Source organism: Periplaneta americana, chromosome 3, assembly GCF_040183065.1.
Source record: "Periplaneta americana isolate PAMFEO1 chromosome 3, P.americana_PAMFEO1_priV1, whole genome shotgun sequence".
Lineage (NCBI taxonomy): Eukaryota > Metazoa > Arthropoda > Insecta > Blattodea > Blattidae > Periplaneta > Periplaneta americana.
The window spans coordinates 103,933,748-103,947,654 of record NC_091119.1 but is presented as its reverse complement, the minus strand read 5'-3'; the positions used below and the strand labels follow the sequence as shown (position 1 = coordinate 103,947,654).

At 36.1% G+C, this 13,907-nt stretch overlaps 1 protein-coding gene across 10 annotated transcripts in view; it reads left to right on the top strand.

Moving 5' to 3' along the window:
- The window catches only part of LOC138696349 (uncharacterized), a 129,746-nt gene that overhangs the window by 15,182 nt on the left and 100,657 nt on the right, over positions 1 to 13,907 (top strand). For all 10 annotated transcript variants that reach the window (XR_011331354.1, XR_011331353.1, XM_069821168.1 and 7 more), the window contains one exon: positions 1,139 to 1,261. The gene's annotated coding sequence lies outside the window, so the exon portion shown is untranslated. The remainder of the gene's footprint in view (positions 1 to 1,138; positions 1,262 to 13,907) is intronic.

Here is a 13,907-nt window from a genome sequence, read left to right as displayed (position 1 = left end):
ATCATGGTCAGCCACTGAAGCACAGATTTTGAGGTGTTCCGAATCCATTTCTTGGTTTCAGTTGCACAATGGGCAGTTAGGGGACTGATATATTCCAATTCTATGCAGGTGTTTGGCCACATAATCATGGCCTGTTGCCAATCTAAATGCAGCTACAGACGATTTTCGTGGTAAATCGGGAATTAACTGTGGATTATGATGCAGAGAGTTCCATTTTTTCCCCTTGAGATTGTGTTATCAAATTTTGTTTGTTGAAGTCTAAGTATGTAGATTTAATAAATCTTTTCACAGAGTAATACGTAGATTTAGTAGCAGGCTTGTTCTCTGGAGATCAAGGATCCATCGGTGTATAAATGAAGCCAGTTTTGTGGAGGGTACCTAATATTAATTGTCTCTAAAGACAATTGTTTCATTATTTCAGTGTTTACTTCTGATTTCAGTATTTCTTCTGTTAAATTTAGATTATATTCTATATGTAATAGAGTTAAAGGGTTTGGTTTAATTTGTAAGTTTTCTTTTAAATTCGGGATATTGATTTTCTGTTTTAATTCTTGAACCATGGATATGAAACTTTTTTGAGTTTTCAGTCTACAGAGAGGACTGTATGAATGCCAATTGTTTCCTGGGAATCTGATAAGTTTTTCATATTGAATCAGTGCTTTTTCTTCTATTGTCATTTTGATGCTGTTAATATTAGTGAGGAATCTCATAGAATCTATGGAGTTGTTTTGATTCCACCAGTAATGGCCTGTGAGCTTGGTTTTAAACATATTCTACTTCGTTTATGACAGGTGAAGTAATTAAAATTTCTCCGCAGTATGTCAGCACTGACTGTATAAACATTTTGAATGTAGTTTATAAAGTATTCCTGGAGCATCCCCAATTCTTTCCTGCTAGATTGTAAAATTCTTTTGCTGAACGAGAACGAGAAATTAATGATATTACTTATGGTTCAATCTGTATAAGGAGAAATACAGAAAATTGATTTAAAAAGCAATGGAATATATGAGGCACTGCGTATAGCAGGGGTGAACTCAACAAAGAATCACGATTTCAAGTTTGCTCCTAATACAACGTATCCACAATGCCTCATACTCTTTCCAGCATAATTATTACTATTTTCTTTTCTTCTTCATAGCTGCCGAGTGGTGCATTGCAGTTATCTGATTCAAAGGAGGATCTCCTATAAGATATTCTGCACAACAGTCTTGCTAAGGAAAACAAGGAGATTCTAAGACTGAGAAAAGTACTGATATTGAAAGTAAGTAATACTTTAGTATATATAAGTTACATAAATCAAAATGTATGTTGCTGACAGACCTTTTATAAATGTTATAACACTGGCTCTTCATCTGACAAACATTTATTGAAATCAATTTTTAAACACATACTTCTTTACTTTGTAGACAAGATATATTCATATCAGCTTTGGGACTGTAAGCTTTCCATTAAGAACTTTATTTTATTTCACTTCCACAAGGAAATACGTATGTGTTATTATTATCTGCTTTATACCCACCTTCCTTTTAGTACATAATAATGAATTGACACACATATCAGTAGAGCCCGGATTTTATGTAATATGGAAATGAGAAATATGTACTGTGGCAAATATGTAGATAAATATGTAATAAATAGGGCAAGGTAATTAATGATTTGCATCTTTTTCTTATGAAGGTTTAAACATTGCTAGCATATATGGAAATGTATGACATTAAAAACCGGGTTAAATAAAAGCAATTCGTTAGGGCATTTTTTTGCATTTTCTTAATTTTTTTACGGATGTCATTTTTTAGCAATTTTTAGGTCATTTTGAGCATTTTTTACACTTTTTAGGAAGGCTGTGACATTATTTGTATTTGATTTGAGATTTTTATTATAATTCAGTATTTTCCTTGTCAATACAATTTCTTGGAATTAAGTAGATGTTTGCTAGCTTCTACCCCTATTTTTCAAGGTATGTGCATAATGAACTTGCCCACTTCTAGGAATTTTATTCAAATTCCTAGAGCGTATGCTAGCTTGTACCCCTATTTTTCAAGGCATAATGAACTTGCCCACTTCTAGGAATTTACCCACACTCCCACAGAGATTCCTTTCTCCAGGTAAACTGGCATTGTTATGCTGTTAATTGAAGTGGTCAGTTGTTTCTAGTCGTCTGTGTGAACAGGTCAAGAGCAAAATGCCTAAAGTAAAGGAAACTGCTAGTGTTAAATTAAAGGCATTTGTTTCAAAATATGGAGAAAATATTTTTTCAATGGACGGTCGTATTTTATTCTGCAAGATCTGTGATGTGAGAGTGGCTGCTGAAAAAAAGTTTATGATAGAACAACACATGTCACGGGAGAAACATAAACGTGGCCTGCAGAGACTTGAAAATAAATCCAGTGTAAACTTACAGCAAATGCTTCTGGGGGATACGTGTTCAACGTTTTCGCCATTTTGTGAGAAACTATGCGAAGCTTTTCTATCGGCTGATATTCCACTTCACAAACTGAATCATCCTAAGCTCCGAACTTTCTTAGAAGAGGAGACCGGAAAATTAATTCCAGATCCTAGAACATTGAGAAGAACATACATAGCTCGGTGCTATGACAAAACTTTGAAAAAAATAAGAGAAATGATTGGAGAAAGAAATGTATTCGTATCCATTGACGAGACAACAGACTCTATGGGCTGTTATGTAGCTAATGTTATTGTTGGAGTTTTAGAAGCACGCAGCCCTGGAGAACAATTTCTACTACATTGTGAGCATCTGGACAAAGTCAACTGCTCGACGATCAGCTTAGTATTTGACCATGCATTGAGAATACTTTGGCCTGATGGGATTCGAAATTCCAATGTATTGCTTTTTATAACAGATGCAGCACCCTACATGATGAAAGCAGCTGCTTCTTTAAGTGCACTGTACCCAAAAATGGTACATGTGACGTGTTTAGCACATGCATTACACCAGGTTGCAGAAGAAGTACGTGCAAATTTTCCTGAAGTGGATAAATTAATTGGATGCGTGAAGAAAGTATTCTTGAAAGTCCCCTCTCGAATTTCAGCATTCAAAACAGAAGCTCCAGAAATCCAATTGCCATTTTCACCTGTTTTGACTAGATGGGGAACATGGCTCCAAGCTTGCAGGTATTATTGCAAGAATTTCGATGTTGTGAAGAAAGTGGTTGATTCTTTTGATAATGGTGAGTCAGTGTCAATAAAAAAGGCGCAAGAACTGTTAGCTGATAAAGAAATTGCTGGTAAACTTTCTTACATAAATACTAATTTTGGATTCCTTCCTGATGTCATAACTGCACTGGCAAAATCCCAAGTGACATTAGTGGAACAGCTACAAATAGTGGATAAAGTGGTGAATGATTTGAGCCGTGCATGTGGTAAAGTGGGTGATGCAGTGTCAATGAAAATGAAAAACTGTCTAAGCAAGAACAGGGGGTACACAACATTGTGTTCAATTGGCAGAGCTTTGTCTGGTGACAATTTTTCTCTTCCTGACTGTGAATTAAATCCAGGAGATATTGCTTGCTTTTAGTTTGCTCCAATTGTTTCCATTGAAGTAGAGAGAAGCTTTTCCGTTTATAAGTCGGTACTAGCAGGCAATAGACAATCATTTTTGTTTGAAAATCTCCGCCAAGTTTTGATTGTTAACTGCAATTCAAAATTGTTGTAAAAGTGCACTTGAAATGAATTTTCTGCAATACAAGGTACTGTAACATGGATTTTTTAAAATTTTATGTAGTTCAGTAATCAAGTGAGTACTTAACGTAATTAAAAGTATTTTCATTGGCAATGCTTTACTTTTTATTGGTCATTTTTTTGTTTTTTTTTTAGGTCATTTTTTGTATTTTTTAGGTCATAAATGCATTTTTTATTTTGCATTTTTTACCAATTTATAGGTCATTAAATGCCTTGCCCTAGTAATAAATAAAAAATATGTAACTTAAAAATTAAACTTTATTGGATGTATTTTTGCACACTAATGAAAAATTACAGGTGCACATGTGATTCAACCTCAATTAATTATTGTTTGGTGGCGCAATTAATAATTGAATATTTTTTTCCATATTTTTTGCTGTCATTGATCGTCTCGTCAGTGGCAACCCATAAGTAGAAATCATCAAGTTCAGCTCTAATCGTTTCCATTGTGTCAATGTAGCTTGAAACTTTGGAACTCCAAGTTTATACCATGGTATGTTTGCAGCAACCATTGCCACGCACAAATTTTTATTAAATTCACTGGTACAAGACGAAGAATGTTGCACCACCACTTGTGTAACAAGAACTTGTTTCTTTTCAACGGAGCACATTTTTTATTTCTCACATGAAGTTCAATTTTTAAATGCTGTTCTAACTGTGACTTCATGGAGCAACCAATGTGTTCACCACACACTTTGCATAGCACGATTTTACCGTCGTAGTAAAGGAATCGTCAATTGAAATCCAGCAGTAGACTAGCTATTTGTATCACCTGATGTCAAAATAAGCTTCATAAGAAAACAGAAAAAAAAAACTATTGTTTTCTTTTAGAGCAATTGATTGGAGATGTTTGTGGGAAATGGTTATACCCATAGGGTAACTTTCACTTTTTCCTTCACCGTGTTAGCAGTACAATGACCCACCCTTCGCAGTGGTATTTGTTCCTACTTTACCGTTACTTCTTAAGGGATATACACACTATTAGCATTGCAAACAAATGTCCATTTTTTCACAGAATACGTTACTATTTTCAATTATTAAATTATATTTACGCACTGGAGACGAAGAAATAAGCTTTATAAACAATTTTAAAACATATAACTTAAGAATTAAGTAGAGGGAAAATTGGTGAAAAAAATGTGTATTCTTTCAAAATATGTGAAATATGCCAAAATATTTATTATGCACCAAAATGTGTAAAAATATGTAACTTTAAAACATTGGAATAATGATCTCTTTGATATGATTCACCAACATTTTAGCTTTCCTTATAGCTACATACATTGATGGACAGAAATATTCGTATGAACCCTTTATCTTCATTAAATTAAACATTCTGACGAATTAACGTTATAATTGTACTAATTTTTCTTTTAATCATAACATAATTCCTTATTGTTTCTATCTATACAGAGAAATCGGTGTCAAACTGAACATAAAGCGACTAGCAATCGTTTGAACCATAATATGCTAGGACAGGATTATTCGAATATTGCAATCGTGGAGACAAACTATACAGTAAAAATGCTGTATACATTCGCTAGTGCTTCAACCATCGTTTTGATGCAGTCGATAGACAAACGAGTCACAATATTCTCCTGACACGCAAAGCTGTAACACGTGCTAGTGTAATGGGACGTAAAGGTAAAGAGACAACTATTCAAGAAAGAAGAATTACTGTATTATAAATTTACACAAACAACAGAAGACGTATGCCGAAATTGCAAATGCTGTCAACAGAAGCTGTTCTACAGTGTGTAGTATTATAAAAAATGTTAGAGAACGGAAGACATTAATAAATAGAGAGCGCACAGGTCGTCCACGAAAGCTAACCAACAGGGAAGAAAGGGAGATTATTAAGACAGTGAAGAAAAATCCAAAGGTGAGTGCATCAGAAATAGCAGCTAATTTACAGGACGATTTTGGTACAGATGTTCATCCTAAAATGGTAACCAGAGCTCTTCACCGGGCCGGGTACAATGCCAGGGTGCCATGGAGGAAACCCTGTATAAGTAAGGTAAATAAATAGAAGAGACTACTGTTCGCAAATGAATTTGTCGACAAAGCTGCAGGGTTCTGGAACAAAGTTATATTTTCAGATGAAAGTAAATTTAATATATTTCATTCTGATGGGCGACTTTTGGTCTGGAGAAAACTGAACACAGAATTAGACTAGAAGAATATTATATCAACAGTTAAGCATGGAGGTGGAGATGTCATGGTGTGGGGGTGCATGTCGGCCACTGGTGTAGGAGAACTGGTATTTACTGACAATTTACCCTTGGACAAGTTCAAGTACATGCAGATATTCCAGGACAATCTTAAGAAGAGTGCAGATAAACTTGGTCTTTTAGGGGATTATTATTTTCAACAAGATAATGACCCAAAACATACCGCAGAAATTTTTCGTTTGTGGATTGTCTACAATACACCTCACACTTTGCACACTCCACCCCAATCCCCTGACTTGAATCCAATCGAACATTTGTGGTCTGAACTGCAGAAACGAGTCCGGAAACATCGAATATCCAACAGGAATGATCTCAGACAGAAACTTCTAGAGGAATGGCATCAAATAGGGCGGAATGTCACTGAAAAATTAGTTTCTTCCATGCCTGTACGATTGAAAGAAGTCATTCGCAGGAGATGGTGGGCAACTAAGTACTAATGTTTGTTTTGTTTATATTTTGTGTCTATTTTTGAATACTTTTGTCCAAGCTTCTTGTAGCCAAATCATACAATGTTTTTCTATATACATGTATAACATATGACAATACAATTATTTATTTTCTGTATACATTTATAACATATGACAATACAATTATTTATTTTCAGAAGCATTCTCATTTCTCTTCATTACATTCCCACCTACAAGTAATTTAAAAGCTAATTATTACTTTCCCGAATACCTTTGTCCATCACTGTATATAGGAACAAAATATGTAATTACATAAAATCCGGGCTCTACATATCAGTGATGAAGCTAAGGTATAAATACTGGGTAGCCTAAGCTGAAAAAATTTGCTTACTTTATATATTTTTATATAGCAGAAGATTCTCGGCTTTTCTATCATTTCTTTTTGTGACAGACCCCTCAAGAAGGTGAGGTCCACTCATTTTCACCCCAGAAGAGAATACAGATACTCGTATATCGTTGTTGTTCCTGCAATAACTCCTATGTGCAAAATATAAAAGTTTTCAGTAGGAAGAAAAAACACATTTATTCAGCCTATGGCAGCTGTACATAGAAGACTGTGAATTCTTACATTTTCGAAAGAAAGAAATATAATTGCAAATAGGAGATTTTATTATTTGCTGTATCACTATTTAAGTTATTTAATAGAGCAAAAACCTAAAAATGATAAATATGTCACATAGGAGTTATTGCAGGAACAACGACGATATGTCTCATAACACTCTGTTAGCGAAGCATATTTCTTATATCATGAAAATTGAAAATTTATACTTTGTTTTCCTCCATGTGCTTTTTTAATATGTAAATTCGGTGTCGATCTTCTGTCTTTGTAAGCACATTTTGTTTCATACATCCAACTTGAATAGGGCCTACAGTTTCTCTTTTAATTCTACAAATAATGACTTCAATGTGCCATTTTACACAAAATTAATATGCACAACACATATTCACTTTTGATCAAACTAATACTCAAAACGCAGCTCATTCAGAGAAAACCAATATGGTTGGTTGGTTGGTTTGTAGCCAAAGTTCTGGTATCATGGCAATGAAGCCATTAGCTCTCTTGCAGTCTAGTATTTTTCCGTGATGTTGAGGTGAACAGGCAAGGCTTCTCAATTTTCCAGGTGGTACTTATCCATGATTACGTCCTTTCCACATAACACACAATTGGGTAAGAGGGAGATGCTGATTCTATGTAAATGAGCTGCCAAAGAATCATGCCCGGTCAGAAGGTAGAAGGCTGTCACTGCTGAATTTCTTGGTTCTTCAGGGATGATGTTTATATTTTGGAGGAGGGGTTCCCATGATTTATCTTTAGCTGATTCCTTTATTCTGTTCAGAAATTTTTGTTTGTATTGAATTTTTTTATTTAATGTGACAGAAATAAATGATTTTTGAGTAACATGTTTTGTGTTACGGTGCAGCCTTTCGCAGCCAGTTGCCCACCAATTCATTCCCTGTAATGCGCAGTGCGCTGGAACCTATTGCACAACTATTTTCTTGCCAGTTTTTGGAGCTGCTTGATCAGGGTGCAGCACTGAGAAGTTGTGTGGAGTCCTTCCTGACTTCTTTATAGAGAAAAATTTATATGTTCCTCCAGCTCCTGCAGCATCAAAATCGGTTAGTAAAGATCAATCGCTGTAAATGTGTAGCCAGGTTTCACAACGATATTTGCTATTAATTATTTTGCTACGTTTGGATTTGTATTGTTTTTAACAATTGTTTATTGTTAGTAAAATAACATGTGCAAAAATACACTCTTAATTCTTACCTGAAGGAGTAAAAAACTCGTGCTCAGGGAGTTATCTAAACACATACTTAACACAAACAAAGATAATTATTTGACACAAAGTGGGTCAAGAAAAAAACAATTATAGGAATAAAATACAATTTCAATTTTAACAATTTAAATCATACAAATACATACACATATTAAATTAACATACTAGGGTTGGATAAAAAGTAATGGCAACAGTTCGATATTTCTGACATGGCTTTATTCACAGGGGTACAACATTTACGTACCTTCTATATAGTCGCCCCCCTTATTTATTACCTTTTGCCAAATGTTTGGAAGGCGTCGTACACCATCAGCGTGTCCATCTTTGTTGATGTTCTGTATTGACCACCCTAAAGTATGGATAAGTTCATCTCTGATATTGTATCGGGTCCCTCGCAGTGGTTCTTTCACTTTGGTGAAAAGATCGTAATTGCATGGATCATATCGGGTGAGTACGGTGGATGTTCCAGTAGTCCGCGCTTTCCGTCTGCCTTGGAGGTACAGCGTGGTGCAGTATTACCCCATCAATGTCATACGCCACAATGAACATCTTCACAGCACTTTGTGTAGGGCGCACTTTCTTTGGACAAGGAGAACCAGGATGCTTCCATTCATTTGATTGACATTTCAAGTTTGGTTCATACGAGCGAGTCCAGGTTTCGTCCAAGAAAGTCGTCACCTTCCCTTTGGTACCGGTGCAACAAGGCCTTCGCGGAACGCTTTAACCCATCGTGCAACTGTGCGATATGGCAACGCTGCATCGCCACATGCTTCACGCAGTCCCTGAAAACATTCTTGTGCACTATGACCTCGTGCCATTTCAATTTTGATCCAGGAATGTTGCTCTAGTTTTGTAAGGATGGTCGTAGGATGCTCGCACTATCCCTATGAAAGTGAACGTTCTACACACTGCAGTAAATTGATGGAGTATTGTCGCCGCTGGCTGCACTAACTCATCTAACAGTCCTTGTTCATGTCCACACAGCTGGCAGCTCTCGAATGCACCATCGTCACGTGACAGCAGTGCTGCCATTACTTTTTATCCAACCTATGTATATTCTTTAAAAATTAAATTCCTAACGCTACTTTTGAAATTTTTTATACTAAAATTTTCCAAATTTGGGTATTTTTCAATTATTTTATTGTATAACCTTGGACCATAGTAGGTATCATAGCTAAGAGCTGGGCTTGTTAAACACTTCGTTTCCTCTAGTTGTATAAAATCGGATCTTTTAGTTACATATTTATGATGATACAATTTGAATTTATTACGATTTTTATCTATGAAGTTTAATAAGGCAATATAGTAAATCTGTTTAATTTTCAAAACATTAAAATCAGTGAACAAAAGCTCGGATGAGTAATCAATTGGTTTATTTTAATTATTCTTTTCTGAATAAGTATTAGTGGAGTGAAATTAGAATTACAAGCATTTCCCCATCCTAAAATTCCACATTGGAGAATGGATTGAAATAAAGCTAAGTAAATGAGACGAAAAAAATATTGACTGGTAAATATGACTGAAGTATAACAAAGATATAAAGTTTTACGTAATCTATTGCATGAATATGTAATACGTTTATTCCATCGTAAATGTTGGTCAATTGTAATGCCTAAATACCTAACTTCTGAGGATCCGGTTAATATAGGACATTCACAATTTTAAGAAGAACAATAAGAATGACGAATTTTGAGCCTACAAGAAGATTGAGGAGATTTAAGACCATTGGACCTTAGTGAAAACGGAACAACAGTTGTTTTGGATATGTTTAAGGGAAGAGCATTTGGTTTGGTTTGGTTCCAATAAGTTGTTTCCAGTTTGAATAGTTATGTATTCCAAGGGATTTTGTCGGATTTGTGACATTTCAATGTTAGTTTGGGGAATGAGATGCGTTTGTAATCTTTTAACTTTCTGCATAAATCCTTCTTGTGTGTTTAATTTAGTAACTTAGGGAAGATTTTGTATTTTCTCCAATAGTCTGCATTAGACAGTCTAATTAATTTCTCATACCGGATTTCTGCTTGTTCTTGAAAGTCGTGTATCAGTGGCTTTTGTTGAGTAAGTTGTCTCATTGAATCTGTTGGTGTGGATTTCCCTGCACCTATGTACTGCTTGGTTTTGAAATTTTTCTATTTTGTTTCATTGTTGTGGGGTGCATGTGATGAGTATTTCACTACAATATTTGAGGACAGGTTTCATGTACATATAAGTGGAATTTAGTGTACCGGTACATCTCTGGCTTCCCCATTTGCAGCCAGCTAATCTTTTTAACAGATTTAATCTCTTTTTGGCTTTTTCTATTACAGTATTAATATCATCTTTTCAAGATAATTTGTTACCAGTATCAAATATGACTCCTAGATATTGTGAATTGATTGCTCTTTGTAAGGGAAGTCCATTAAGCTTGATGTTTATGTTAACTGGTTTAGTGACATTTGTGAATATTTGATATTTAGTTTTGTCTGCATTTACTTGCATTAGGTTAGTAGAGCACCAATATTCCAATTTAGTGATAGCTGTGTTAATTTGGGTTTCCAATGACTTGAGCTTATTCTTTGGTTTTGAAATCCAGATGACGAGGTCATCAACAAAAAATGCAAACTTTACTTTTTTGCCAAATATTTAGGAAGATCGTTGATAAATATATTAAATAATGTTGTACTCAACACTGCTCCTTGAAGTACACCCATAGCTGTGTGTTTGTATTTTGAAAACTATGACTGATATTTAACTGTGTTGAATCGCTGTGTGATAAAGTCTTGTAACTAACAGAGCATATTACCTCAGATTCCTATTTTGTGCAATTTGTTTACAAGCTTAGGCTACTCCTCCATATGCTGTCATAAGCAGATTTGAAATCAACGAAAACAACTGCAGTATGTTCTTTTTTGTTCATGGCTTCTTTAATACCCTGACTGAAATAAACAACTTGTTCGTTAGGTGAGTGCAGTGGTGATATTCGGCCGGCTCGCACCAGTATTGACGAACCGGTTGTTAAATTTTTCTAGGTAATATTTGCAATTACCATGGACATATACAGTATATGTTTAACATACATTACTGCTTGTTAAACTTTTTGAATATCATCACTGGGTGAGTGGTATTGTATAAAGCAAGGGCGTGCAGTGTAATTTTTGTGTGGGTAAGCTCTGAAGTTTTCTTATTGACATTTCTTTTATACATATTAGTCATGACTTATGAAACTTACAGCTTTTCTAAATATATATATACATACAGTGTGATTAACGAGGATTTACCGTCCCTTACGGAGCTTATTTTTAGCTTCAGAAAACTAGCCAATTAAAGAAATGGCACTTCTGAATAGTTCATTCTCTATTTGTAATATTTTTTTCCCGTAAAACTAAAGAAAAAAGGTATTTTACTAACAACTTCAAATTGATGTAACTCTGAAAATATTGTGATTAGAACAAACGTTTATATGACTTTTTTCTCAGAATGTCTTCGCAAATAAGCTCCATAAGTGACTGTAAATCCTCGTGAATCACCCTGTATATATATATATATATATATAGACTGTTTTAGCTACAGTAAGTTACTACAAAATGTTAATAAATAATATTATAGCATTCTTTCATTAGGCTTACTTACATGTAATATGGCGATGAACAGCAACGACAGTAGCTGTAGAAATGTATTACAGTACTTATAAGTAAAGTCCATTCTTCTTTCTTGTTTTGTGAACTTTTTGATTACATCTTCATAAAATGTGGCAGATTGTATCACTTATGAAGAAGTCCCTTTTCAATGGATAGAAGTGCTAACCCGTTAAGACGTTCTTGGCTTTGTGTTGATCGCTGGTATGATTTTATTCTTCTAAGTGCAGAGAATGTTCGCTCTACGGAAGCTGTGGTGCTAGGGATAGTGACAATAAGTAATCCAAGTTTATAGACTTCTGGTAATGCTGTGTCAAGTTGTTTTTTCTTGAGTGTATTAACACCTGGTACGGATGTTGTCCAGAAAATTCATCATAAGAGTAGAGCACAATGAGTTCATTTTTCAGACTGATAAAATCAAACGTGTCCGACTGATTTTCTTTCAAAATGTTAAATATAATAGCAGGAAAGTTCACCCTAAATTCTTCGTACTTCTGAGGTTGTAACAAAGCCTGAAGCAGGAATTAGGAGAGGGAGAGACCGATTTATCAGCGAAGTGATATCTCCATATTTTTATTACATGTATTCGCGGGGATGTTCTGGCGACTTCGTTAGAATTAGCTTCCTCACACAGGGGTTTCGTCACTTGTCAGCATCGGACAGATTTAGGGCCACCTTGAGCGGGGTTTCGTATAGACTCGATGAAGCATAAAAGCCGGAGTCGGACCAGACCCGTGGGAAAGATACTGCCAAGCTTGGGTTTTCCAAAGAACGGGTATTCCTGTGAGATATACAAACTAATTAGATGTTATGGGAAATCCAAAGTTTAAATTTAGAGATGACATATTTCGCGCCCAATAAGAAGAGATCTTGGTCCAGCTTATGAGGTCACTTTGGACCAATAGGGAATAGATTTTAGGCCAGTTAGTGACGTAGTTTTTAACCAATAGGATAGTTAGTTTTAGCGTAGGATAGGTTTTTATAAATAAGGGTGACGGGGAGCGGAGATCATCAAGACGACTACTATTCCGCCGCGGAGCGGAGATCATAAAAACGAGTTCGCATCGTGTCGGCGGCCCTACATACAGGGCACAATAACTACTTCGTTTGGTGTCGACGACTACTATTCCGCTTCGGAGCGGAGATCATCAAAACAACTTTACTTCGTGTCGGCGGCCCTACATACAGGGCAGAATAACTACTTCGTTTGGTGTCGACAGGACTACTATTTCGCTTCGTGTCGTAGTGTACGGGACAGAGTATTGAATTTATAGTATCGGATAGAGCTTATTCAGAGCTGCAACTGAGTCGATACAGAATTGCGACCAACGATTGAATTATAAGTCAGCCGGAAATACATACTCTAGGGTTTACCAAGTGGATACGACAATAAACTTATAGTTTTGAAGTTTACGCTGCCTTTTATTTAAGTAGCCGGCTTGGTATTATTCCCGACATCAACCTACACCACAACCGTACCTCGGCTACCCTGAGTGAATCTCACGCAACATCGAGACGCACCCACCCTCAAATGGCGCCCAACGTGGGGCCACAATAACCACCCACCCTCAAATGGCGCCCAACGTGGGGCCGCAATAACGACACCCACCCTCAAATGGCGCTTTCCAACGTGGGGCTCGAAGGAAGACAGCTGTTCCAGTGACCGGCCCCGGGTGCGAACACAGCACCAAACAACGAGGAGGACCGGACGGAGCAGTTCAGCCCTGCATAGCCGAGGAACGACGCTGGAAGGCGGGAACAGAACCAAGCCGTCGCGACATCACGACAACACTAGAGAAGACAACACGGGGACCACCAGAGAAGGCGACTCGGAGAGGCTGTGGCAAGTATGAATAGAAGACGTACAAATGTGTATATATGTATATGATATTTTGGGGGAATAATTATAAAGTGTATATGTTTCAATTTCTGGTGTGATATTTCGGGTGTATATATATATATATGTATTTTTTTTTGTGTGATATTTTGGGGGAAAGAGTGAAATAAGTGTATTGCGTAATTTGTTGGAAGTGAGTCGAGTGCAAATACAGGCCTAGTTAGATTATTATTGGGAAAGCAAGCGTCGGATAGATGACAGAGTGGCGTATAGATGATACT